The sequence below is a fragment of the Danio rerio genome, chromosome 5 (assembly GCF_052040795.2).
Source record: "Danio rerio strain M-AB ecotype USA chromosome 5, GRCz13ab, whole genome shotgun sequence".
NCBI classification, from domain to species: Eukaryota; Metazoa; Chordata; class Actinopteri; order Cypriniformes; family Danionidae; genus Danio; species Danio rerio.
In genome coordinates this window covers 25,433,787-25,455,154 of record NC_141025.1, presented here as the reverse complement: position 1 = coordinate 25,455,154, position 21,368 = coordinate 25,433,787, and the positions used below count along the sequence as shown (strand labels likewise).

Genomic DNA, 21,368 nt, shown 5'->3' with positions numbered 1-21,368 from the left:
AATAGTATTATTACTTTTTTGTATTAGTAATTTTGTTGTTTTTGTCTTTTATTAATTGTCTATATAGTATAATTTTAGTATGGCTACTATGAGATATTAGTATGACTAGTAAACTATAGTTTTGCTAATCGATTAAATTAGTTTTTATACAAACTTTTTTGTTCCCATTTTTGTTAACGCTTCAGTAATCTGATTGTGTTTTTGTAATTAAAAGCATTATTTAGTGATATTTTAGTATAACTTAGTAACTATAGTAGTTTTACTTAAAGTTTGAATTAGTTTTTCAAGAGTTCACACTTAGCTGATGATTGATTATAAAGCTTTTTTGGCATGTTGTCCCGAAAGACAGCCCTAAATTCATAAGATCCTCGTGCCCAGGGCTCCCTCCTGTTTGCTAGGCGAGAGGAGAGTTTGAGCTCAGGTAGATCTCGAGAACTCCCCTGCTGTAGTAGCTAATGAACAGATAGTGATTGCTCTTAAGAGATAACTACTTACTAGGAGCATGTCTATGGTGCTGATTTGGATTAGTCAATTAACTTAAGTTGCATGTTTTTGGACGGTGTGAGGCAACAGTGCTAACCACTGGGCCGCCATGTCACCTATCTAGGAAAAGAGGTGGAGTAAGGGTGGAAAGGGGGATTTTTCAAAATGAAGATGGCTGTTATAAGGAACTTATGGTATTTATAGTGGCTTAGGAATCTCTGATTGGTGAATCATAAACTGGATAATGCAAGACATGCCGCAAGCAATCATAAGCACGTGATCCTCTTGAAATTAGTTTATAAATAAACTTCACTTATTGTAACATTTTTGTCTTTGTTTTAATTTTTGTGTTTTAACAAAGACTACTGACTGCAGACCCCATTTGGTGCACTGCAAAGGTTTGTTTGTGGTTGAAAATGGAATCGGATTCTCATATTCCAGCTTAATATGAACAGACAATTAGAAGGAGTTTGTTTGTTGTATAAGACAATCAATATGCAATTCAACAAAATTCAGCTCAGCACAACCGATCATTGACAAATACTGACTGAAGCCTCCTTCACACTAAGAGCGACTTGCAGCGGCAAAGCAACAATCGACTGTTCATTTCAACAGAGAACGAGCGACTTCCGACAACCTCCATCTACGTGAGTGACAACGACTGTTCGCGTCCAGGAGCGCTGCGACAAAGTTAAGAATCCTTTAACTTTATGCAAACGAAAGTAACTTTCTTGAAAGACAGCCATTAGGAGCACCAGTAGAGCTCAAGCTTTCTCTCAGCTCGCTCAGAGGCTGGATCTTTTCGTGCTGTACAGACCTACACAGACCTCGCATTTGCAGCAGATCGCCACCCAGCAGCTACAAAGTCACTGCTAGTGTGAATGAGGCATGAGACACACATACACAGGCCCTCTGGGATCTTGAGTGGTTTACTGTTACTTTACTGTTTAACTGAGCAATCATCCAAGGCTATTAAATCAAGTGAAAAAGTTTCAATAACTTGTTTTTGTCATAATTTTTTTGTTATGTCTTTATTGTGATATTTTAGTGATTACAGTGTAACTATTGTAGTTTGATTCATAGTTTGAATTAGCTTTTATTTTCTATTTTTTTACTCGGTTTAAATTAAAAATAATCACCAAATTGGTTGTGTTTAGTCATTCATATAGTCATACATTAAAATAAAACATAAATCATTTAAAGACTTTCTGAAAGAAAGTATGAAGCAAAGTTTTTTTATAACAATGTTCAAGAGTATCATTATATTAAACTTTGTTATAAACCTGTATATGCTATAATATTACAACAATACTGTTAAGGTTGACTTGTAAGATTTAAAAAGCTTTAAAATTGTTGTTAATTGCTAGTACATGTTAACTATAACAATAACTACTGTTGCTGTTACCTTCACTGCAACATTGTACCTCTTTATTGCACAATTCAACAGCATTTCCTCTTGTTAAAATAAATGCTGCCTATAGTGAAAGGTGCTGTCTGCTTCTGTGTAAACGCAACAGAGCTGATTTACATAACCCAGATATAACTACAGCTCCGACACAATGAACGATGTTTAGACAGACCTTAAGGGCTTTTATACAACAGCTACATTTGCGTTTGCACTGCTTGCTGATGTTATAAAGCAAATGATATTAAGTCTGTTTTGCTCACTTCCACGATTTGTTAGCAACACAAGGTGACTAATGGCATTTTAAGTGTCTCTCCATCAGTTTGAGCTTTACTACACCATTGGCCTGTGTAAATACTTGCACACATGCATAAACAATGACCTCGGCTGCGATTGGTCAGCGTGTTTGCTCTGATGGAGCGAGTGGTTTGGCTTGGAGAAGCACAGGCTGAAAATAGCCAGGCCCACTGGCATGGCTTTGAATCACTCATGCAGTTTATAGGGCACTGAACAGGTTTAATGAGCCACAGATAAATCTGATATTTCAGTCGTTTCCCTCAACACGCAACCTCGATGTCTAAGAGTGACTTATTTCATGATGCCACTTTATTTAAAGCATTCCATTTAAGCACGAGTGCAAACAGAACATTCTGGATTCACTGTGAGTTACTTGAAATGGTGCAATTAATGCGCAGTTGCTTTAATTACAGCACTTTGGGCCTTAAAATATACTGTATAGGCCTCAAACACAGAGGCCTGCTGTCCTAACAGAGCCAGTTCCCCACCCATGAACGGGGATGAGGTTAAACTCACTTTTTACCAACGCCATGCTAGTGTGTGTGTGTGTGTGCATATTAGCAATGGCAGTTTGTTATAGGGAGTCATCAGTAACTGTCCCCGTGATGCCAGAAGCTTAATTAACCCTCTCTCTCATTAACACTCTCTCTATATGGCTCTCTCTCACTGGCGAACGCACTTTCTCCCTCTCTCTGTGCTCGAGTCTCGGCCAATTACTGAGCCCAAATGGAACGGCATTAATCAAATCTTTAGTGCAGCAGCATGCTTTGAAATATCAGATTACGCAGGGCTGCAAAACTAATATGTCACTGTCAGCCAGCTCGCGCAGGCATTTAGAGGCTAGCATTAACAAGATGGCTAACGTCACGAGCGTCTGCGCGCTATGTGGAACGCCGCTCTAGGGGCCATTAGTAAGACAAGGAAGAGGATAGCAAAGGGTTCTGCTTTCACTCGGCGCTCATTTTTTATGCCCCCTTTCTTCTCTTCCTTCCTCTCCTTCCTCTTTGTCTTCTGCTTCTCTTATTGTTCTGTCAAAAGGCCCGCGCTGCGGACGAGGAAGAATGAGCAAGACAAACGGCCCGGTGAGAAAGGCTCGAAGGAGATTAAGCAAAGGGAGGAAACGGGGGTCAGCGAAGGAAAGGAGGGGTGCTGAAAGGAGGACAATGACGCAAGAAGCTCAAGGAAGGAAAGAGAAAAGGATGAGTGAAATCTAAGGCGGATGGACGGACGAACGTGCTGACCTGTAGGCCCGTACGCAAAAGAAAAATAATTGCAAGCGAAGAAAAAGGATGGCCCTGCGAGGGAAAAAAATGTGCTGTTGCACAGGGAGTTTGGGCGTGCTCTGTGGCAGGAGGCAAAATAGATGACAGTGTAATGATATTAAAAGCGCAAAGTTGTTAAGATGCCAAGTCAAGGCCCCATAAATCCAGCCAGGGCTCCCACTGCCTGTCCCCACACCGCGTAATTAAATCTGATTTATGAGGCGTATTACAGCAGTGAGAGATAGTTCATATTCCAGCTCTGCTTTATTAGACAGCCTGACAGGCGCCAAAAAATATTGTCGAAGTTGCCTCGGCCCGAGCCGCCAAAAAGCCTTGCTCCGCACTCTGTCTTTTGTTGTGTCAGTCCTCCCTTCCCGTGATGGATTAGGCACTCTTTCTCACTCTCTCTTTCATTGGCTCTCCATCTCCTCCCTCAGTCAGAATGTGGAGGAACAGCCCCCTGTGACACGGCCAGACAGCTTCATCTTCATCAGGAGCCCCAACCAACGCCTCCACGCAACCCCCGCCCGCCGCCTGCGCAGGAGAAGAGGAGGGCACAGGTGTGGAAGAACAGAGAGAGAGAGCTTTCTGTTGTTGCAAACCCAGATATCAAAGCTGACTGTTTTCACTGCTGATTATTTCGCTTGAACTTTTTTTTCCGCTGACAAACATTCTTTTGTCTTGAAGTTGATTCTTTAAAAGGTTCTAGAAATCTCAAGAACTTACAATACAATATTTACTTATAAAGCACATTTAAAAACAACCAAAGTTGACCAAAGTGCTGTACAGAGTACTAAAGGCAGGGAAGAAAGCAGAATATGTCGTAGTTACTGCCTTTTCATTAATCAACGACGAATCAGACTTGAGATTTTAAATACCAAAAGATAGACTTTAATTAACACAATAAAGCAGATAAAGTGCAGAGCAGACCTCAGAGCAATCTGAAGTCTCTCCTGGACAAGTATTTTGTGTTCTGTGCACACATTTTATACAGTTTCTCTGCTCCACCTCTAGGTGTTCTCATTTTAACTTCTGACATCCTTGGATAAGTTTTTACTTTCAAGTACATGTTTAGGTGGTCCTGTTATTCTTGGCTCTCAGCCCTACTAACTCAGGTCTATGTAGGCAACTGTTTTCACACCTGAGATGCAACTTCTTCTAAGTGTTTACATACATTCTCATCATGGTAAATTAACTTGATATTATGTTGCTCACTCTGCTGAATGCATTTCACAGATATAGCTTCATATGAGTATTTAACATACAGTTGAAGTCAGAATTATCAGCCCCCCTTTGATTCTTTCTTCTTTTTTTTTTTTTAATATTTCCTATGTTTAACAAAGCAAAGACATTTACACAGAAAGTCTGATAATATATATATATATATATATTTTTTTTTTTCTGGAGAAAGTCTTATTTGTTTTATTTTGGTTAGAATAAAAGCAATTTAAATTTATTTGTAAACCATTTTACGGTTAAAATTATTAGCCCCTTTAAGCATTTTTCCCGACTGTCTTCAGAACAATCCACTGTTATACAACAACTTGCCCAATTACCCTAACCTGCCTAGTTAACCTAATTAGCCTAGTTAAGCCTTTAAATGTCACTTTAAGCTGTATAAAAGTGTCTTAAAAAATATCTAGTAAAATAATTTTCACTGTCATCATGGCAAAGATAAAATAAATCAGTTATTACAAATGAGTTATTAAAACTATTGTGTTTAGAAATCTGTTGAAAAAATCTGCTCTCCAACAGAAATTGGGGGGAAAATAAACAGGAGGGCTAATAAATTTGACTTCAACTGTATATAATCAGTGTTTTACATATTCAGTATTCTACATAATCAATCATTCTTCAGCATAGCCTTCTCATAGTGTTGCTCCTGTGCAGGCTTACTCAAACCCAGTTTTAGCCTGGCTCATGTTTACTGCACACTACTACATACTTACAAAGAATAAAAAAATCTTCTTTATATATAAAAGAAACATTTAACAAAAAAAAGCAATAAAGCAGTGATCAAGGAGTATTAAAAGCAAAGGAAAATAGATTGCTCTTTAACATGGACTTAAACACAGAATTGAAGGGGGGGAAAGGAATGTGGATTGGTAGAGTGTTCCAGAGTTTAGGACCAGCAACATCAAACGTTCGACCAGCTTCTTTTAGGGCATGTTCTAGGCACGGTGAGTAAATTGAGATCATAAGATCTCAATGAATCAGAGGGGGTATACGGACAGAGTAAGTCAGTAAGGAGCCATATATATATTTACATTGGGTGTTGCCTACGCTATTGTTGTCTGTTGGAAGGAATAAATAGAGCCACCATTTTAGTACAGGGTAGCGCTGCTTTGAAATAAAAGTGGGACCAATGTGCAGTGGAGGACTGTCCACGCTGAGCCTGAGATATATACACACATATCTATGACCGGGGGTTTTCCCAGTGGTCAGTAAGCAAATATTTGTTTTTAATAATTATGGAAATTATAATTTTACATCTCTTTTCTACATCGGTGGATAAGTGACCACACGGGCCTTCCTAATAAAGAGCATGTGTTTGTGTGTATGATAATGTATTATCCACCCTCCCTGTGAAATTTGATCTAATCCGTGTCCTGAAACAGACACTCTCTCCTGCTTTCATTTTAAATTCTAACGGAGGGAGCGATTCATTTGTGAACACCAAGTTTCTAGCACTGCAGCTTCTTGTTGTCTTCATGTACATTGTTTGCTTACTTTATTTAACAAAACTAGCATAAGCCTAACTAGCATATTTAGTGCGAGTTGTTGCCACTTTGCCTTATGGTCAGTGCAGTAAGTGACTGTATTATCTTAAATACTTGTTTAGCACAAAGTTTATAACATACAAAATCATAAAAACTAAATCTCACCTATGAAATGTTATGCCTCTGTGCTTTATTTTAATTGTTTGCTCATTATTACATTCATACACAGTGCTAAAGTCCAGCATCTTCACATTGGCTTTAATCTTGACTAGTGCGGCTGAATGACATTTGTGCTGGGAGCACTGTATAAATGTGGCGGCGCTATAAATGCATGCTTAGGGTCCGTCTGCGATATCTAGTGTATATTTCCATGCTGAGGAGCAAGATTATTGACGGCTTTGTAAACAAATAATAATTATTTTGAAATCAATTCAGTATTTAATGGGTAACCAGTAAAGTGCATCTAAAATAGGAGTTACCGACTCATACTTGCGGGTGCCAGAGAGTAGTCTAGCAGCTGCATTTTGTACCAGCTGCAAACGAGAGAGAGAAGACTGAGAAATACCATAATAGAGAGAGTTACAGTAATCCAGACGAGTTGTAATGAAAGCATGAATCACAGTTTAAAAATTTCTCTGGGATAAAAAAGGATTGATTTTAGACAGTTGTCTAAGGTGGTAGGAGCAGGATTGAACAACAGTACTGATCTGTTTGTCAAATTTCTTGTCAAAAAGTTTTTCATCAAACATAACCCCGAGATTTCTTGCACACTGGGTAATATGCAGTGACTGTAAAAAATATGGACATAGTTTCCGTGACGTCACCCATAGGTTTCGGAAGATTGCAAATTATGCTACACAGAGACGTGGCCAATCTTTATGGAATTAGATTAGTCCCAAATAAAACGCACAAAACTTTTCCAAAAACTAAGACAAATATACATTAACAAATAAAAAAAAACATTCATACACATTGTAAAAGCATCACTATTTCCACAATAACATTATTCAAATCAGCATTTTAGACTAGATTTTTAAGAATCATGTGACATTGAAGACAAATAAATTTTTCAACCAGTTAGCAGACATATCTTGTATCATATTTTATGTAAGTGAAAGTACTGTTATCAGTGGACTTCTATAATAAACATTTGCATTCATTGACATTTTAAATAACTCCAGTGATCTCAGCTTGCAATGCTTTTAAGAAACGCAGTCCAATGCATACAAGTAACGTTAACGATAAAGTTGCATTGTTCCCATCATCATAGCAAAAAAAAAAAAAAAAAAACTTACATCAGGCTGCCCTGAGAGTCCTGCCGAGAATGCTGGAGCCAGGAATGAATGAATCCCAGGTAAGCCCACCTCCATGAGAGCATTGTCAGAATTATTCATTCATTTATTTTATTTTCTGCTTAGCCCCTTTTTAAATCTGGGGTCGCCACTGCAGAATGAACCGCCAACATATCCAGCATATGTTTTACACAGCGGATGCCCTTCCAGCTGCAACCCATCTCTGGGAAACATTTATACATACTCATTCACACTCATACACTACAGACAATTTAGCCTACCCAATTTACCTGTACCACATGTCTTTGGACTGTGGGGGAAACCGTAGCACCCGGAGGAAACCAACGTGAACGCAGAGAGAACATGCAAACTCCACACTGAAACACCAAGTGACCCAGCCAAGGCTCGAACCAGTGACCTTCTTGCTGTGAGGTGACAGCACTACCTACTGCGCCACTGCGTCGCCCATTGTCAGAATTGCAAACGTAAATGAAAACTCTGGCAGCACAATCAAAACTGCGTTTATCGAAAGAGAAGCAGAAAGTGAACCAAAGTAATAATTATTTATTTTTGAAGTTTTTTTTTTTTTTTTGCCATTTGGTTGATTGTTTTGTATTTTTTGAGTGTTTTTTTAGTTTGTTAATGTATATTTGTGTTTATTTTAGGAAATGTTTTGTGCGTTTTATTTGGCAAAAAACTAATTCCATAAACCAACCAGGGGATACCAAACAAGGGCAAGGAGGCAGAGCGTGAGTGGAGCTACAGACACCTGCTGTAAATTAAGTGCTAAGTCTTTTTAAACACTGTTGTAATATATTGAGTTGAGTTGAATATATTGTGTTGTAATATACATTGCTCTTATGATGTTTTTCTACAGGAGGAAAACGCAAATTACTTCCAAACACTTAAAATATAGTCTGGCTAATCAGTCAGAATGACATGACGGCGACCAGTGAGACTTAGCTGTCACTCAAGTGGTCACGCCCTTAATTATGTAGACCTAATATAACTTAAACAAAAGAAAATGGATGAGTTATAAAAAATCCCCCCTCACAGTTGTCATGAAGGGTAATACTATATATATGCACTAAAACCATCTTTTGTACCAGGCTGTAAACATGTTTTTATCAGCTGTAAAATTGGCCAATTTTGCATTGCAGTCAGTGAACACCTGGAGTTTCTGGAGCCAGCCCCCAAAGGCGAGTCGATGAATTGCAGTTTCAGTTAATTCTGTATTGGCTTCATGAGGGAGAGCGGGATGTTACCGCTTGGTAATATGTGGGGCCAAAGATCCCACATTGACATTTAACAGAGAGTTTTCCTTGAGCCCAAATACAATTGCTTCAGTTTTATTTTCGTTTAAATTTTTAAAATGGCATGAGAGCCAAAGATCTTATGCCAAATATTTGTGAAAATGGACCATTATCACTGTGGTAGTCACCCACACAGCTCTCCATTGATTAAACCCGAGAGACACAACAGGAGAGAAAACATCTCAGCGGCAGACCTTAAAGATTAGAGAGAGAGCGAGAGCAGATAAAAGAAGAAAGGATGAGTGCAGGAGGCGAAAAAAAAAAACAGCAGCTGATGTTAACGAGCTGGGACACTTTTATTATCATTATTAATTAGAGCTTTTCAAGCAACAGAATTAAATCAATACGCTGGAGTGAAACAAATTTCAGAAGGCCGCTCAGATCAATCAGGAAGGGTTTTTATCTGCGTAACTGCCACTGAGCTAAGCTCGTTAGTGAAACAGTCGTTAACAAGGCACTTGCGGCAAGAGGATAGATCTGAGCTATTTCTAATTAGGAGGACATAAACCCAGCAACCATTTCTCCTCTCTGATTAACTGTTAAGTTCATTTGTGATTTTACCCCCTCCTACTATCCTCTTTCTTTGTCTGTCACAAACACGCAGACACAATCCCGATTGCTCATGTAGATCTATTTTCTCTTCGCGTCGTCTTCGCACTTTCTCTCTCGGCGTAACCATTAAACAGGATTAAATGCTCGCCTAGATTCTTGCCTTGTGTTAAATGATTGCGTCCTTATAAGGGTAAATGAGACCATTTATCATGAGCCCGTCCTCTGGGTGCGCTGCAGGTCGTTAGCCATCTACCGTCATGAAATAATTAGTTTTACTATTAATGTAGCAAAGCTCAATGATCATGAGTGCCCACATGTCCCCTTACACTGGGATTAATTGTATTAATGTGCTCAGATGCTCACTAAAGGCCTTTAAAAAGGGATGAAATGTTAGCAGGGCTCTGAAACATGGAAGCGTCTGAAGCAGATAATAGTGCAGAAAGATTCACTGCTGCTTCGCTTTTAGATCACTTTTAATATCGATAGATTATATTAATGCACACTGATGATAATGGTTGAAATGGCTATATTATGAATACAGTTCATACATTTTAAAATCATGATTGGATATTCTTACACATAATTTTTCTGGTTTATATTATTATTATTATGATGGGATATTATTACGCATACATTTTCTGGTTAATATTATTATTATTATTATTATTATTATTATTGTGGCATATTATTACACCTCAATTTTCTGGTTAATCTTTTTATCATTATTATTATTATTATTATTATTATTATGGGATATTATGGCACATCATCACTAGTGTCATCATCACTATTATTATTAATATTATTATTATTATTGCATATTAATACACATACATTTTCTGTTTATTATTATTATTATTATTATTATTATTATGGGATATTATTACACATATTTTCTGGTTAATATAATAATAATAATAATTATTATTATTATTATTATTATTATTATTATTAATGGATATTATTCCTTATAAATTTTCTGGTTAATATTATTATTCTTATTCTTATTTTTATCATTATTATTATTATATTATTAAGTATGATTTTCAGGTTAATATTATTATTAATATTATTATTATTATTATTATTATTATTATTATTGGATATTATGACACATCAATTTTCTGGTTAATATTGTTGTTATTAATATTATTATTAATATTATAATTACACCTACATTTTCTGGTTATTATTAGTATTATTATTATTATTATACAACGATAACATTAAATCCAAACAATTTCAAACAAAAATAATAATAACAACAATAATAATTATCATTATTATTATATAATAACAATAATATTAAAACACATTGTTATTTATTATTATTATTATTTGTTTTATTATTATTATTACAATTTTCTAATACCTGCAAAAAACATTTAAAAAAACATTTGATATATCACCCTAAATAAAGTATAAAACTGCACTTTCCTTTGTCAGAATATTATTAGAAGATTCATTATTAAAAGCAAGTTGAGAATGATGCAAAACAATAACTGGCCCTAAACTGATTATCAAGGAGCTGTCATTACTGCAGTTTAATTATCTGAAGAATGACTGACACGATTAGAGATCATTGTTGATCACTCAGTTCTTGGGGCAGTATTGTTTATCTAATGAAGAGCAATGCTAGATTTAACGTCCACAGCTGTTGGAGCCGCAGAAACACCAGGAGCATGAGCTTGGGAAAAAAAAGCAATGTCAGGGGTGATGCTGTGTTGATGAGCAGCCACAGAAGTGTAATGCTAGCAGAGACAGGAAGGCTAAGTGCTATGGGTGACGCGCCTTTCACTATGAGCATTGTGATTAGCCTACTGCTCCAGGACTGGCCTTTGCCCGTCTCTACATGCTGACCTCTATATCGTAGAACTTGTTTGCAGTGTCTCTCTGCAGGCTGTATAGCTGTAGTCATAGTAGGCCGCATCTGGGGCCTGTAATCAACGTCACTACGCATTAAAAGCAGAGACAGAATCTCTCCCGTATACTCGCTTCAGTTTTACTGAGGGTCACAAGCAGAGTCCACCTCCCTTTAGCACAGCACGTCTGTTTTTGTCCTTCATTGATCCGTTGTTTAAGGCTAGGATCTAGATTCAAACTAAATCTAAATGTATACTTTCAAGTCAACTTTTACGACAATTTACTGATATTAAAATTGGATTTTTACATTGCTGAGGAAAACTTGTAACAAACATTGGCTGCTCAACTCTAAGGTGTACAGTTGAAGCCGAAATTGTTATTATTATTATTATTTTTCCCAAATTATGTTTTACAGGGCATGGAATTTTTCACAGTGTGCTTATTACTGTAGGACTTTTTGATCCCATGGCTTGAATTGCTTGGGCCCTCAAATCACAAAATCCGTCCCTAGTCATGGCAAAGATAAAAGAAATCAGTTATAAGAAATGAGTTTTTAAAATTATTATGCTTACAAATGTGTTGAAAGAAAGTTGGCGGATCATGCTGCTGTGGCGACCCCAGATTAATAAGAAAACTCTGCCGAGAAGAAAATTAATGAATGAATGTGTTGGAAAAAAAATACAGTGGAGGCTAATAATTCAGGAGGGCTATTAATTCTGACTTCAACTGTATATATTTCTATTATTCATATTTTGATATTTGCTTAAACTAAAGACTTCCACTGAACCAATTGAACCAAGTCCTTGTGTTACATTCGCTCTTTTGATAATCTGTTTCCCACATATTTAATTCACTTTAACCCTGAAAAAAGTGATCGTTTTTAATTCTGTCACATCACAACTAATCATAGGCAGTAACATTGATTTTTATTGTTTTGATATCAAACAAAATCCACTAAGTAAACCTTTCAGAGAATGACACATATTGACATAATATGACAAAATAGGGCTGGACAATGTAATCTAATGTAATTAGATTTGCTTTAATTTAATTGTTTTACATCAAGAAATTGTGATTTTAAATACAAAATATGGCAAATGTTACAATTAGGCAAGCTGGGAATACGTTACAACTTGCATGCACTTATGTGCACCATAATAATGTGATTATAATGGGATTTTGGCAATTAAACTTTGCTTTACAATACTTCAATCAGATGAATGTGATTAAGCTCATAATTGTAGGAATTATAATCTCATTCAACTACGTTGTGTACAGCAATTTTAAACACAATAAACGGACACATAAACACCTTAATTATATTATTACCGCTCTGAACAAAGAGTGCATGTGCTCAGATGTACACAGTTGCTGTGTGCGGTTTCCAAAACATCATGAATGAACATGAATGACATTATTCTCAAGTGCTTTCCCACTACTCCAGATCACAAATAAACCAACACAACTCGCTGCTTAGCCTAAGCTACAAACCTTCATCCAACATGGAGCAACAAATGCAATGCAGCTAAGATAAACCCAGTTACAGTGACGTCGCAATGTTCATCACAGTGATGAATAAGGAGATAAAAACAGCAGCCAGTAACATGTCTAATGTAGGTGATTTAATGAATTGGACTGTGAAGAATACGATAAATAGAGGTAAAAATAGACGCGCTTCTTAGCGAACAACAGAAAAAGCATATAAACAGAGGTAACACATCTGAACATCCGGCTCAAAGTCATTACTCTGTTGGATAATTGGTGCACATGTAAATGTTGAACGAATGAGCAATGTAAAAATATCCAGCTGCAAAATGATGCACATGGTTACCCATTCTGAATTCTGAACGTGTATAGTTTGAACAAACTGAATGTTTGAGCTCAAGAAATTAGAATGGTTTTCAGATTTCATAGCCAATCTAACTTACGCTACATGTCTGACCTGCTCCGAAGCACATTTTATTCTGGGTTAGAGATTGCAAACTCAAACTGGACCAATTAACCATGAGTCAAGTGACGCAATAAAGCCACTGCCAGTCCACATGCATCTTTTTATTTCTGCCTTGTCATTAGTCTGGTTATTTAATCATATTTTTGCTAACGACAGAACACTCTAATGAGAAATGAATTCTCTCACTGTGTTGTGTGATTGGCTGTTTGCTGTAATGACATAACTCGTGGCTGAACTGTCATAGTTTTGGAAATGAACAATGTAGGGACGCGTGTTTGCCAAAACCGTCGTTTCTCTATCGCAGATCTGTAGTTTGAACTACGTTAGTTATAATGTAAAATGTCTATAATGATGCTCTGAAAGGAGTGGAGTAAATATTTCTTTGAAGAAAAGTTCCAACATTTTTGTGCAAATGATAGTGTTTTGCACACATTTAATAAAAATACAATATTAGTTTTGGTAAAAACATGCACTTGATTTCTATATTAATTGTAAAATTATAAAATATATGTAAATGGAACAGGGCCTATGTGTCCTTTACAAATAGGCTATTATTGAGAATATTCTATATATATTTTTAAAACTTATAACTCATATAAATCTTAAATGGTTGTATGTTACAGTAGGCTATTTATTAAGAAATGAAGAAAAAAACTACTTGATAATATTAATAATATTATTATTATTATTATTATTATTATTATTATTATTATTATTATATGTAAATTCCACTTTTAAATAATAGTTCACCTATAGCTATCGTAATGAGCCACATCTGCGTTTAAAATGACATATGTTTTCAAAGTTCACTGCAAAGGGAGCGCAATTGTCACTCTGAAGATCACTAAAATTGAACTGTAAAAAATACTTTAAAGGCAAATTACATCTAAGAGATAAGACTAATGTTTTTTTTTTATCATTCCAAGTTTAAATGTTGGAAGGTTCTAAAGGAATGGGGCATGGGGGGGAACTGGAAATAGAACACAACCAGGAACTATGCTTCTAACTACAGCTCTAGAGGTGTAGTTGCATTGGTACAAGTTTGCAAAGCAGTTTGCTAATGTTCGTTGGAACGATGGATTTGGGAAACGCCAAATGAATGAACTATGTTTGTAACTATGGAATTTGCGAACTTAGTTGGCTAATGATGGTTTTCGGAAATGCACCTCAGATGTTTTTTGTCGTTCTCTAAATCTTAGGTAGAAATCTTCATTTATAAGAGGCACAGCTTCTTGCACTGGTACACATTTTCCTATCTTTTCAGACAAAACTCATAAACCTTCTTACATTCCCACACCACATGTAGGAAAGTTCCAACTTGGTAAGGACAAAAACTGCTATAGGGACTTTAGATAATTTACAGACAAAACGTTTCTTTGGTGTACTGTACAGTCGGTAAGCGAATTCGTGTACTTAATGATTTAAAGCCAATGGATTGACTTTTTTAGGCAAAGTTATCTAATCACTTTTTGCAGTGAATGAAGGGAAAATTACTTGAATCATGTAAGTTACATTTTGAAACTCTAGCCCTCAATGATTCAATGCCAAGTGTTATCAAATATTGTAAAGGTAGCAGTTTGAATCATCTCTGAAGTCAAAGAAACAGACTGCAGTACACGTGACCCTTGTGCTTTTTGTCTTTTATCTTCTCGCTCTTCCTTTGTTGTTATCCTCTGCCTGTTGTCTAATGAAAAGGCCATGTCTGAGTGCAAAGATCCTGCTCTACTCTTAGCCAGATTGAACATCTGGATCCAAAAGAAAGATATAGCGTCAGTGTCATCACAGCCTGCGATTGTATAACCAATCCATCTGCATTACAGAGCACATGTGCGAGGGAGCAGAAGTGTGCCGTTTGTGAATCAAACACACTCTCGGTTTTTGGATGATGTGTGTCTGTACGCGCACATGTGTGAGTGGTTGCAACACTCGGCAGCAATGTGCAGCAGAGTGCAACAAAGCCACTACATCACTGTAATTAGTTTTGTCATTCTCTCTCGCTCACTCACTCACCAGCTCTAATGTAATACAGAGCTCAGGCCAGGCCAGCAAGGCCATTAATGAGTCACACTGACACAGCCTGCAGGACCCCAGTGCTTTTTACTGTCTGTCCGCAGCCATGACATCAATTAATCACTCGTTAATCCTGCCCCCTACATTGGCCTTACAGAGAGCGGGCAGGGGGGCTGAGTATGAGCCCAATTTTCGACACTGAAAAAAGCAGAGCGTCTGACAGAGGTAAAATTAGAAGTTGTGCTATAATACAAAATATTAGCTATATATAGACAACACTGAAATTAAAACTCAAACATTCTGAACCATGATTGAACAAGAAATGAATGGTATATTATCTATTAATACTGGTTGTGACCCAAAGCATATGGTGCTTGAGATATATAACAAGATTAACATGAACAAACATAAAAAAAAACACTTTGCAAGTTTCTGACATTTTGTGCAAGAAAATGTATTCTCTTGAACTGGATAATGGACAAAACTCCTATAAAGTGAGGGTAATATGTACTACTGGGCTACTTAACTTGTAGATGTTTTCTTTCAGGAAAGGTGGGATCCATTTTTGTTGCATATGGGTCTAAACATAACCTCCATACTCATCAGAGGGTTGATTTAATGAGGTCAGATGCTGTGAAGGTTTGTGGTGTATGAATATGCAATATCTATAATTTTATTGACTTTTTTTTGTTTAATTTAACTATTATTTTTTACAATTTCTTTTTCTTTCCCCTTGTTCTGTTCACTTGTTTGTTGTTGTATTTGTATTGCCTGGAAATTTAATAACTACATTATATATATTAAAAAAACACTGAAATGAAAGTGTGCTATCTGTCAATCAGTCAGATGTGCATGATAATTTGCATCAGACAGCTTTATAAAAATGCCAACTTGGAGGGTTGTAATAATGCTTTGACCGCCATTCATTTTGACAAAACTGTAATAAGTACTAAAGTAGCAAGACAGTTATACTAAAAAAATTAAAATGCATTGATGATGCAAACTACTGTATATACATGTATAAATAAATGAGACAACAATATATGACAAGATTCACACAGAATATGAATGCAAAAAATTATAAATAATAATTCCTAACATTTAAATAGCACTTCACGAAATTTTTAAGGGAATCGCCTCATTCACCACTCGTCAGCAGCATCCATCTCGATGATGCGACAGCAGCCATAAACACACCAGCTGATTGGTGTAGAGGTGACAGTGATGAAGCCAATTAAGGCATGGGGATGGCTAGGAGGCCATGATGTACAGAGGCCAGTGGGCCAGGGCTAAACCCCTACTCTTTTTCGAAGGACATCCTGGGATTTTTAACGACCCCAGAGAGTCAGGAACTTGGTTTAACGTCTCATCCGAAAGACGGCGCTCACTGAGCAGTATGGAGTCCCCATCAGTATAATGGGGCATTAGGACCCACACACACTTCCAGCAGCAACCTAGCTGTCCCATTTGGTCACCCATCCAGGTACTGACAAAGTGCAGCCCTGCTTAGCTTCAGTGGGCGACCATGTGAGAGTTGCAGAGAGCTAGCTTTCGGCTAAAAAAACAAAACTATAAAATAAGTTTGATAAATGAATGATAAAAATGTATATAATAAACATAAAACAGCTAATAATTGTGCAAATAAATAAATACAATAGAAAAAAAATAAAAGTTATTATAAAACTAACTTGAAAAAACTAAATATCTTCCAAATAATACTTTAGACCCAATAATAAAAATAGTAAACCAATGTAAATGAGTATTCCTCATGCATAAATCTATACAGATGTCTTTTCCATATTATGGTGACTCTTGCACAAGGGTGGTTATATTTGTAAGTTAATAGCAACTAACAGACTAAAGAACACTGACTAACATCAAAAAGATTCATCTACTTGACTCTATATAGTATACACTACCAATAATATGTACATTAAATTTCGTCTTTAAATATTACTGTAGGGTCATGGAGCGCTTTCTTGCAAAATCATAACTGGCAGAAAGAATCCATTATGAATCATAGTAATAAGAGCTTTCCATCATGGAAGATGATAAAATTATTACATTTATTTAATGCAAGTAGATCTGTGAATATTGCATCATTTTCATTATTTATACATCATGCAGTTGAAAGTTCTTCATGAGGACAGGGTTTTATCACACTGAGCATCTACAATGGCAGGAGCGTCTTTCAGTTAAACCCTTTCTTATAAACCCTTTTTTTACTTTTCCATGTCTGGTCAGATCATTTTCAGCTGCTGAACTCTGGGAAAGTTTTCAGTCCAGTGATCCACAAGCAAAGGCATTCAACATATCAGTCCGAAACAGCACTAAAATAATAGTATAAAATAATAAAAGAGGCAGATTTCATGAAAGATGGCAGAGAGAAGAGTGACTCCAGGCCTGTTTTGTGTGAGTTATTTATTCAGGTTTGTGTTTAGCTTTAAAACACAAGCTCTGTCACATTCAATGACTGATTCTGAAGATCTCAAGCTTTCCGCTGGGTGAAAAACGAACTAAACTGAATTTCAAAACATGGCCAGATGTTTCATTTCTCAGCTGGATGAAGCAAACCAGTGTCTCGCTAGCAAAGTTTTGATGGATTTAGATTGCAGTCATTGTAAAGGTGATTGCAGTAAGACAGTAAGCATGCTGAGTCTGTTTATCCCTCCTGTTGTCTTAGAATTCTATGTACACGGTTCACACTTTGGGTCAAAAAGATCTGACTTTACTAAACCTCTTAAATAAAGCGGATACATTTTATTTAAATCTTCAAATGTATTTTCTCATGAAGAAACAACATCACCTTCATCACTTGTTTTTGACTAAAGTATTTTTGATGCTAAAAGTACCTTCATAAGTTTCAGCAAGACAGTATTCATAAAAGTGAAAGTCCGGCCCTGTTACTACTAAGGACTGCACTCTCCTCACGGTCAGTGTATATATCTAAATTCCAAGTTTACTTACCTCTCTCGTTCTCTGTGATCTCCAGTGTCTGTGTCTCTCCTTCCTAGTGTGGTTTTTCCTGGTACTTCCTCTGGTTGTTGTTGATTCCATCTATCTGTGTGCCTGGCTTCCATTACTCCTCCGATTCATCTAGTCCTCCATATCCATCTTGCAAAGCATCTCCATTAAGTTCTGTTATCACCCTGCCATTCTATTTAAATAAACTGTTATTATACTTACATCCCTGGTTCCCGTCTCCTTCTGTAACACAATTGTTGTACTCTGAAAGAAAATAGATTATAATTTTTTCATAAAAATACTAAGTTATGTATTTTGTTGTGGTCATTTTAGAAAAACTCAAACTTTAAGATAAAAAAATATATATTGTTTAAGCATTTTTGACCCATAATCCAACTGAAGCAGGGGTCTCAAACTGCCAACCCACGGGCCATTTGCCCTCTCCTCCTCCCTACAGCCCGCAACTGACAAAAAATAACAAGATTCGGCCCACCAAAACATATATTTTTGAATCACTATCATTGTTGTGCCCCCACACCTACTGGACATTTAAGGTATTGTACTATGTAAGCAGATTACTTTTGGTCTCTCTCAGCATTTGGTCGAGAGTAACGCACATGCAGATTATTTGTGGGGTTGATTTAAACATTGAAATATATGTCCGTAAGTGCTCTATTTTTACTAAAGCTATATATATTTTTTAATATTCAAGGGTCATTTGATTATTATCAGTTTTATACCACCTGTATATTGTACCTCTTCATTGCTTACACGTTACGTTGATGGTGCAAAAATATGATTTAAATGGTCTCATTAATAGAGTTTCCTAATATGTATATTAAGAATTGCAAACTGCTTTCTGCTGTCTTTTGCTGTCTGTTAATATTTTGGCTAAGCAACAATTGATTGGGATATAATAATAATTATTATGCCCATAAATAAATTGTAGCATTTTCATGGCAATTTAAACTACCCCTTCAGTATGTACATCAAGAATCAAAAAGAAAGAGCTGAATACTGATTTGATACTGAAGAATGCCTGAGTGCATCAATTACATCAGGTTTTTCTAATGCTTAAATGTAAAAACGACCCTCCTATGAATTGTCATTCACTGATATGGCCCCCTTGCCAATTTGAGTTTGAGACCTCTGAACTGAAAAAGGTATTTGCACTTTCCATGCTATGATATATGACTAACATTTTATTGATGACCATTTCAGTACATCTGTGTTGTTTCCAAACACTTTTAAAATAAGGTTTTGATCTGTTGTGTGTTGCGGTGGTGTTTAATTATAAATGGATCCATACTGTAGTAAGTGAATGCAGTCAGGTCAAGTCAGTTTTTTTTTTCATCACAACTTGACTCGTCTAAAATGTCAACAAACTCTAAGCTAAAAACAAGCTTTTTGCTGTTGTACTTTATACATGTAAATTCTGTGAATTATGAGATGATGACAAAATATGTGTTATATAAGATCAAATGTGTATGTTTATTTTCACAATAAGTATGTGATTGCAAAAAAAGGGGTTTTACTCTTTACAGTACTAATAATTGAAAATAATCTGTATTTTTTGATGAATGTTGAGGAAACTAAAATAATAGCTTTTTTTAAGGCATCTCTGTGAAAACACAGACGTAGAACAACGATTGGCATTGACTTTAACCAGAACAAACTGTTTAAACTCTGATTTTATTGTTAATTATTAGCTTCAGAAACAACACAGATAAGTAAAGAAGATGTCCTTAAAAAGTGTTGTGTGGTGTTTATTGTCGAGTGTGTACATCAGACGTTGTCCTCCTCTGAGGGGATGCAGGTGCTGGATGGACTAATGTTGTGCTAACAGGTGTTTCAGAGAGCCTGGCCATTTATGGGAAGAGCCGTCTACTGAGAAGCCTGTGTTTATCCTCTCTGTCTCTCTCTCATTCACTCCTCTCTCTCCCTCTCATGATAAATGACACACTTTCTTCAGGCTGACTTTTCACAGCGCTGGAATCTCTCAAAGCCGTTAGTCTTTGACATTTTGTTTCCTCCACCTAAAAAAAAAAATGTACTCCATTTTTTCCAGACGTCCCTTCAACCTGGTGAGGGGGTTTTAGGATGTGAGTCCATGTGACTGAATGATAGAGTATGTTTATATTGACACCAATAATCAGGTTTTAAAATGATTAAGACAATACTCTGATTAAGAGTCTACCATGTAAACAGAGATTTCTGATTATCTTAAACCTACTAAAGTCATAATTAAACTAAACAAAAATCAAATGAAGACATGTGGAGTATGCTGATTTTGGTCACATTTTTGCAATACAGACATGTAAATACAGCAATCAAACTATTACTGTTCTGTAGTACTTTTCACAAAATTTTGCTACAGCACACACACACGGCAGTTGTCAGACATTTGACAACAAACAGATGAAAGAATGGCTTCATGCAAGAGAGCATATTTTTAGTGCGAGCGGGAAACGATGACTATGCTGAGAGTTCTCACACCAGTCCTTACACCCAAAACACCAGAGGCAATATGAAATGGTGATGTAACGACATTAGTCGTTGTATGTACTATAACATCTAAAACATGATCATGAAAGAAACACTCAAAAAGAAAAGTAAAAACACCTTAATCATATTATTTTTTTATTCAGAACAAAGCAAATAGATTACTGATGTCCATGTAAACATAGTCATGGTTAAATGCTTGAGAACTCAGTGAATAAAAAAATTGTCCTTTTGCAATAGTGAAACTATTTTTGGACAGCTTTGAACAAAGTAACATAATTTGACAAGTATTTTTGTTGAATGCTTTGAAGAAGCTTTGACTACACCTTTACTTAAATATTTTTATTATACTCTAAAAAATGCTGGGTTGTTGTAACTCAACATTGGGTCAAATACTGTATGGGTTAAGCCAACCATTGGGTTAAAAATTGCAATTTAAATTAAACTGAAAAAACGTACACAACATTGTTCTTTTAAAAAAAATAAATAAATAAAATAAAATATATATATATATATATATATATATATATATATATATATATATATATTGTTATATATTTACAAAAATATATTTATTTCACCAGGAAAACCTCTTAAAATTTGTGATCTCTTTTTTTAAGAGTGTCCTGGTTTGTCCAAATTTAACCCAATGTTGGTTTAAGACAAACAGAAATTCTTAACAGTGTATGTTCCATGTTTTAAAAAAATGGTAAAAATGTAAACTACACAGTAAAGTAAATGTGGAAAATACACT

At 36.0% G+C, this 21,368-nt stretch overlaps 1 long non-coding RNA gene across 1 annotated transcript in view; it reads right to left on the bottom strand.

Moving 5' to 3' along the window:
* Window positions 1–430: 430 nt before the first annotated feature.
* Window positions 431–21,368, bottom strand: part of LOC141385810 (uncharacterized) — a 100,647-nt gene continuing 79,709 nt past the window's right edge. The window contains exons 4-6 of the long non-coding RNA XR_015491192.1: window positions 18,335–18,376; window positions 18,116–18,262; window positions 431–3,981 (exon numbers count right to left, since the gene is read on the bottom strand). This is a non-coding gene — a long non-coding RNA (uncharacterized LOC141385810). The remainder of the gene's footprint in view (window positions 3,982–18,115; window positions 18,263–18,334; window positions 18,377–21,368) is intronic.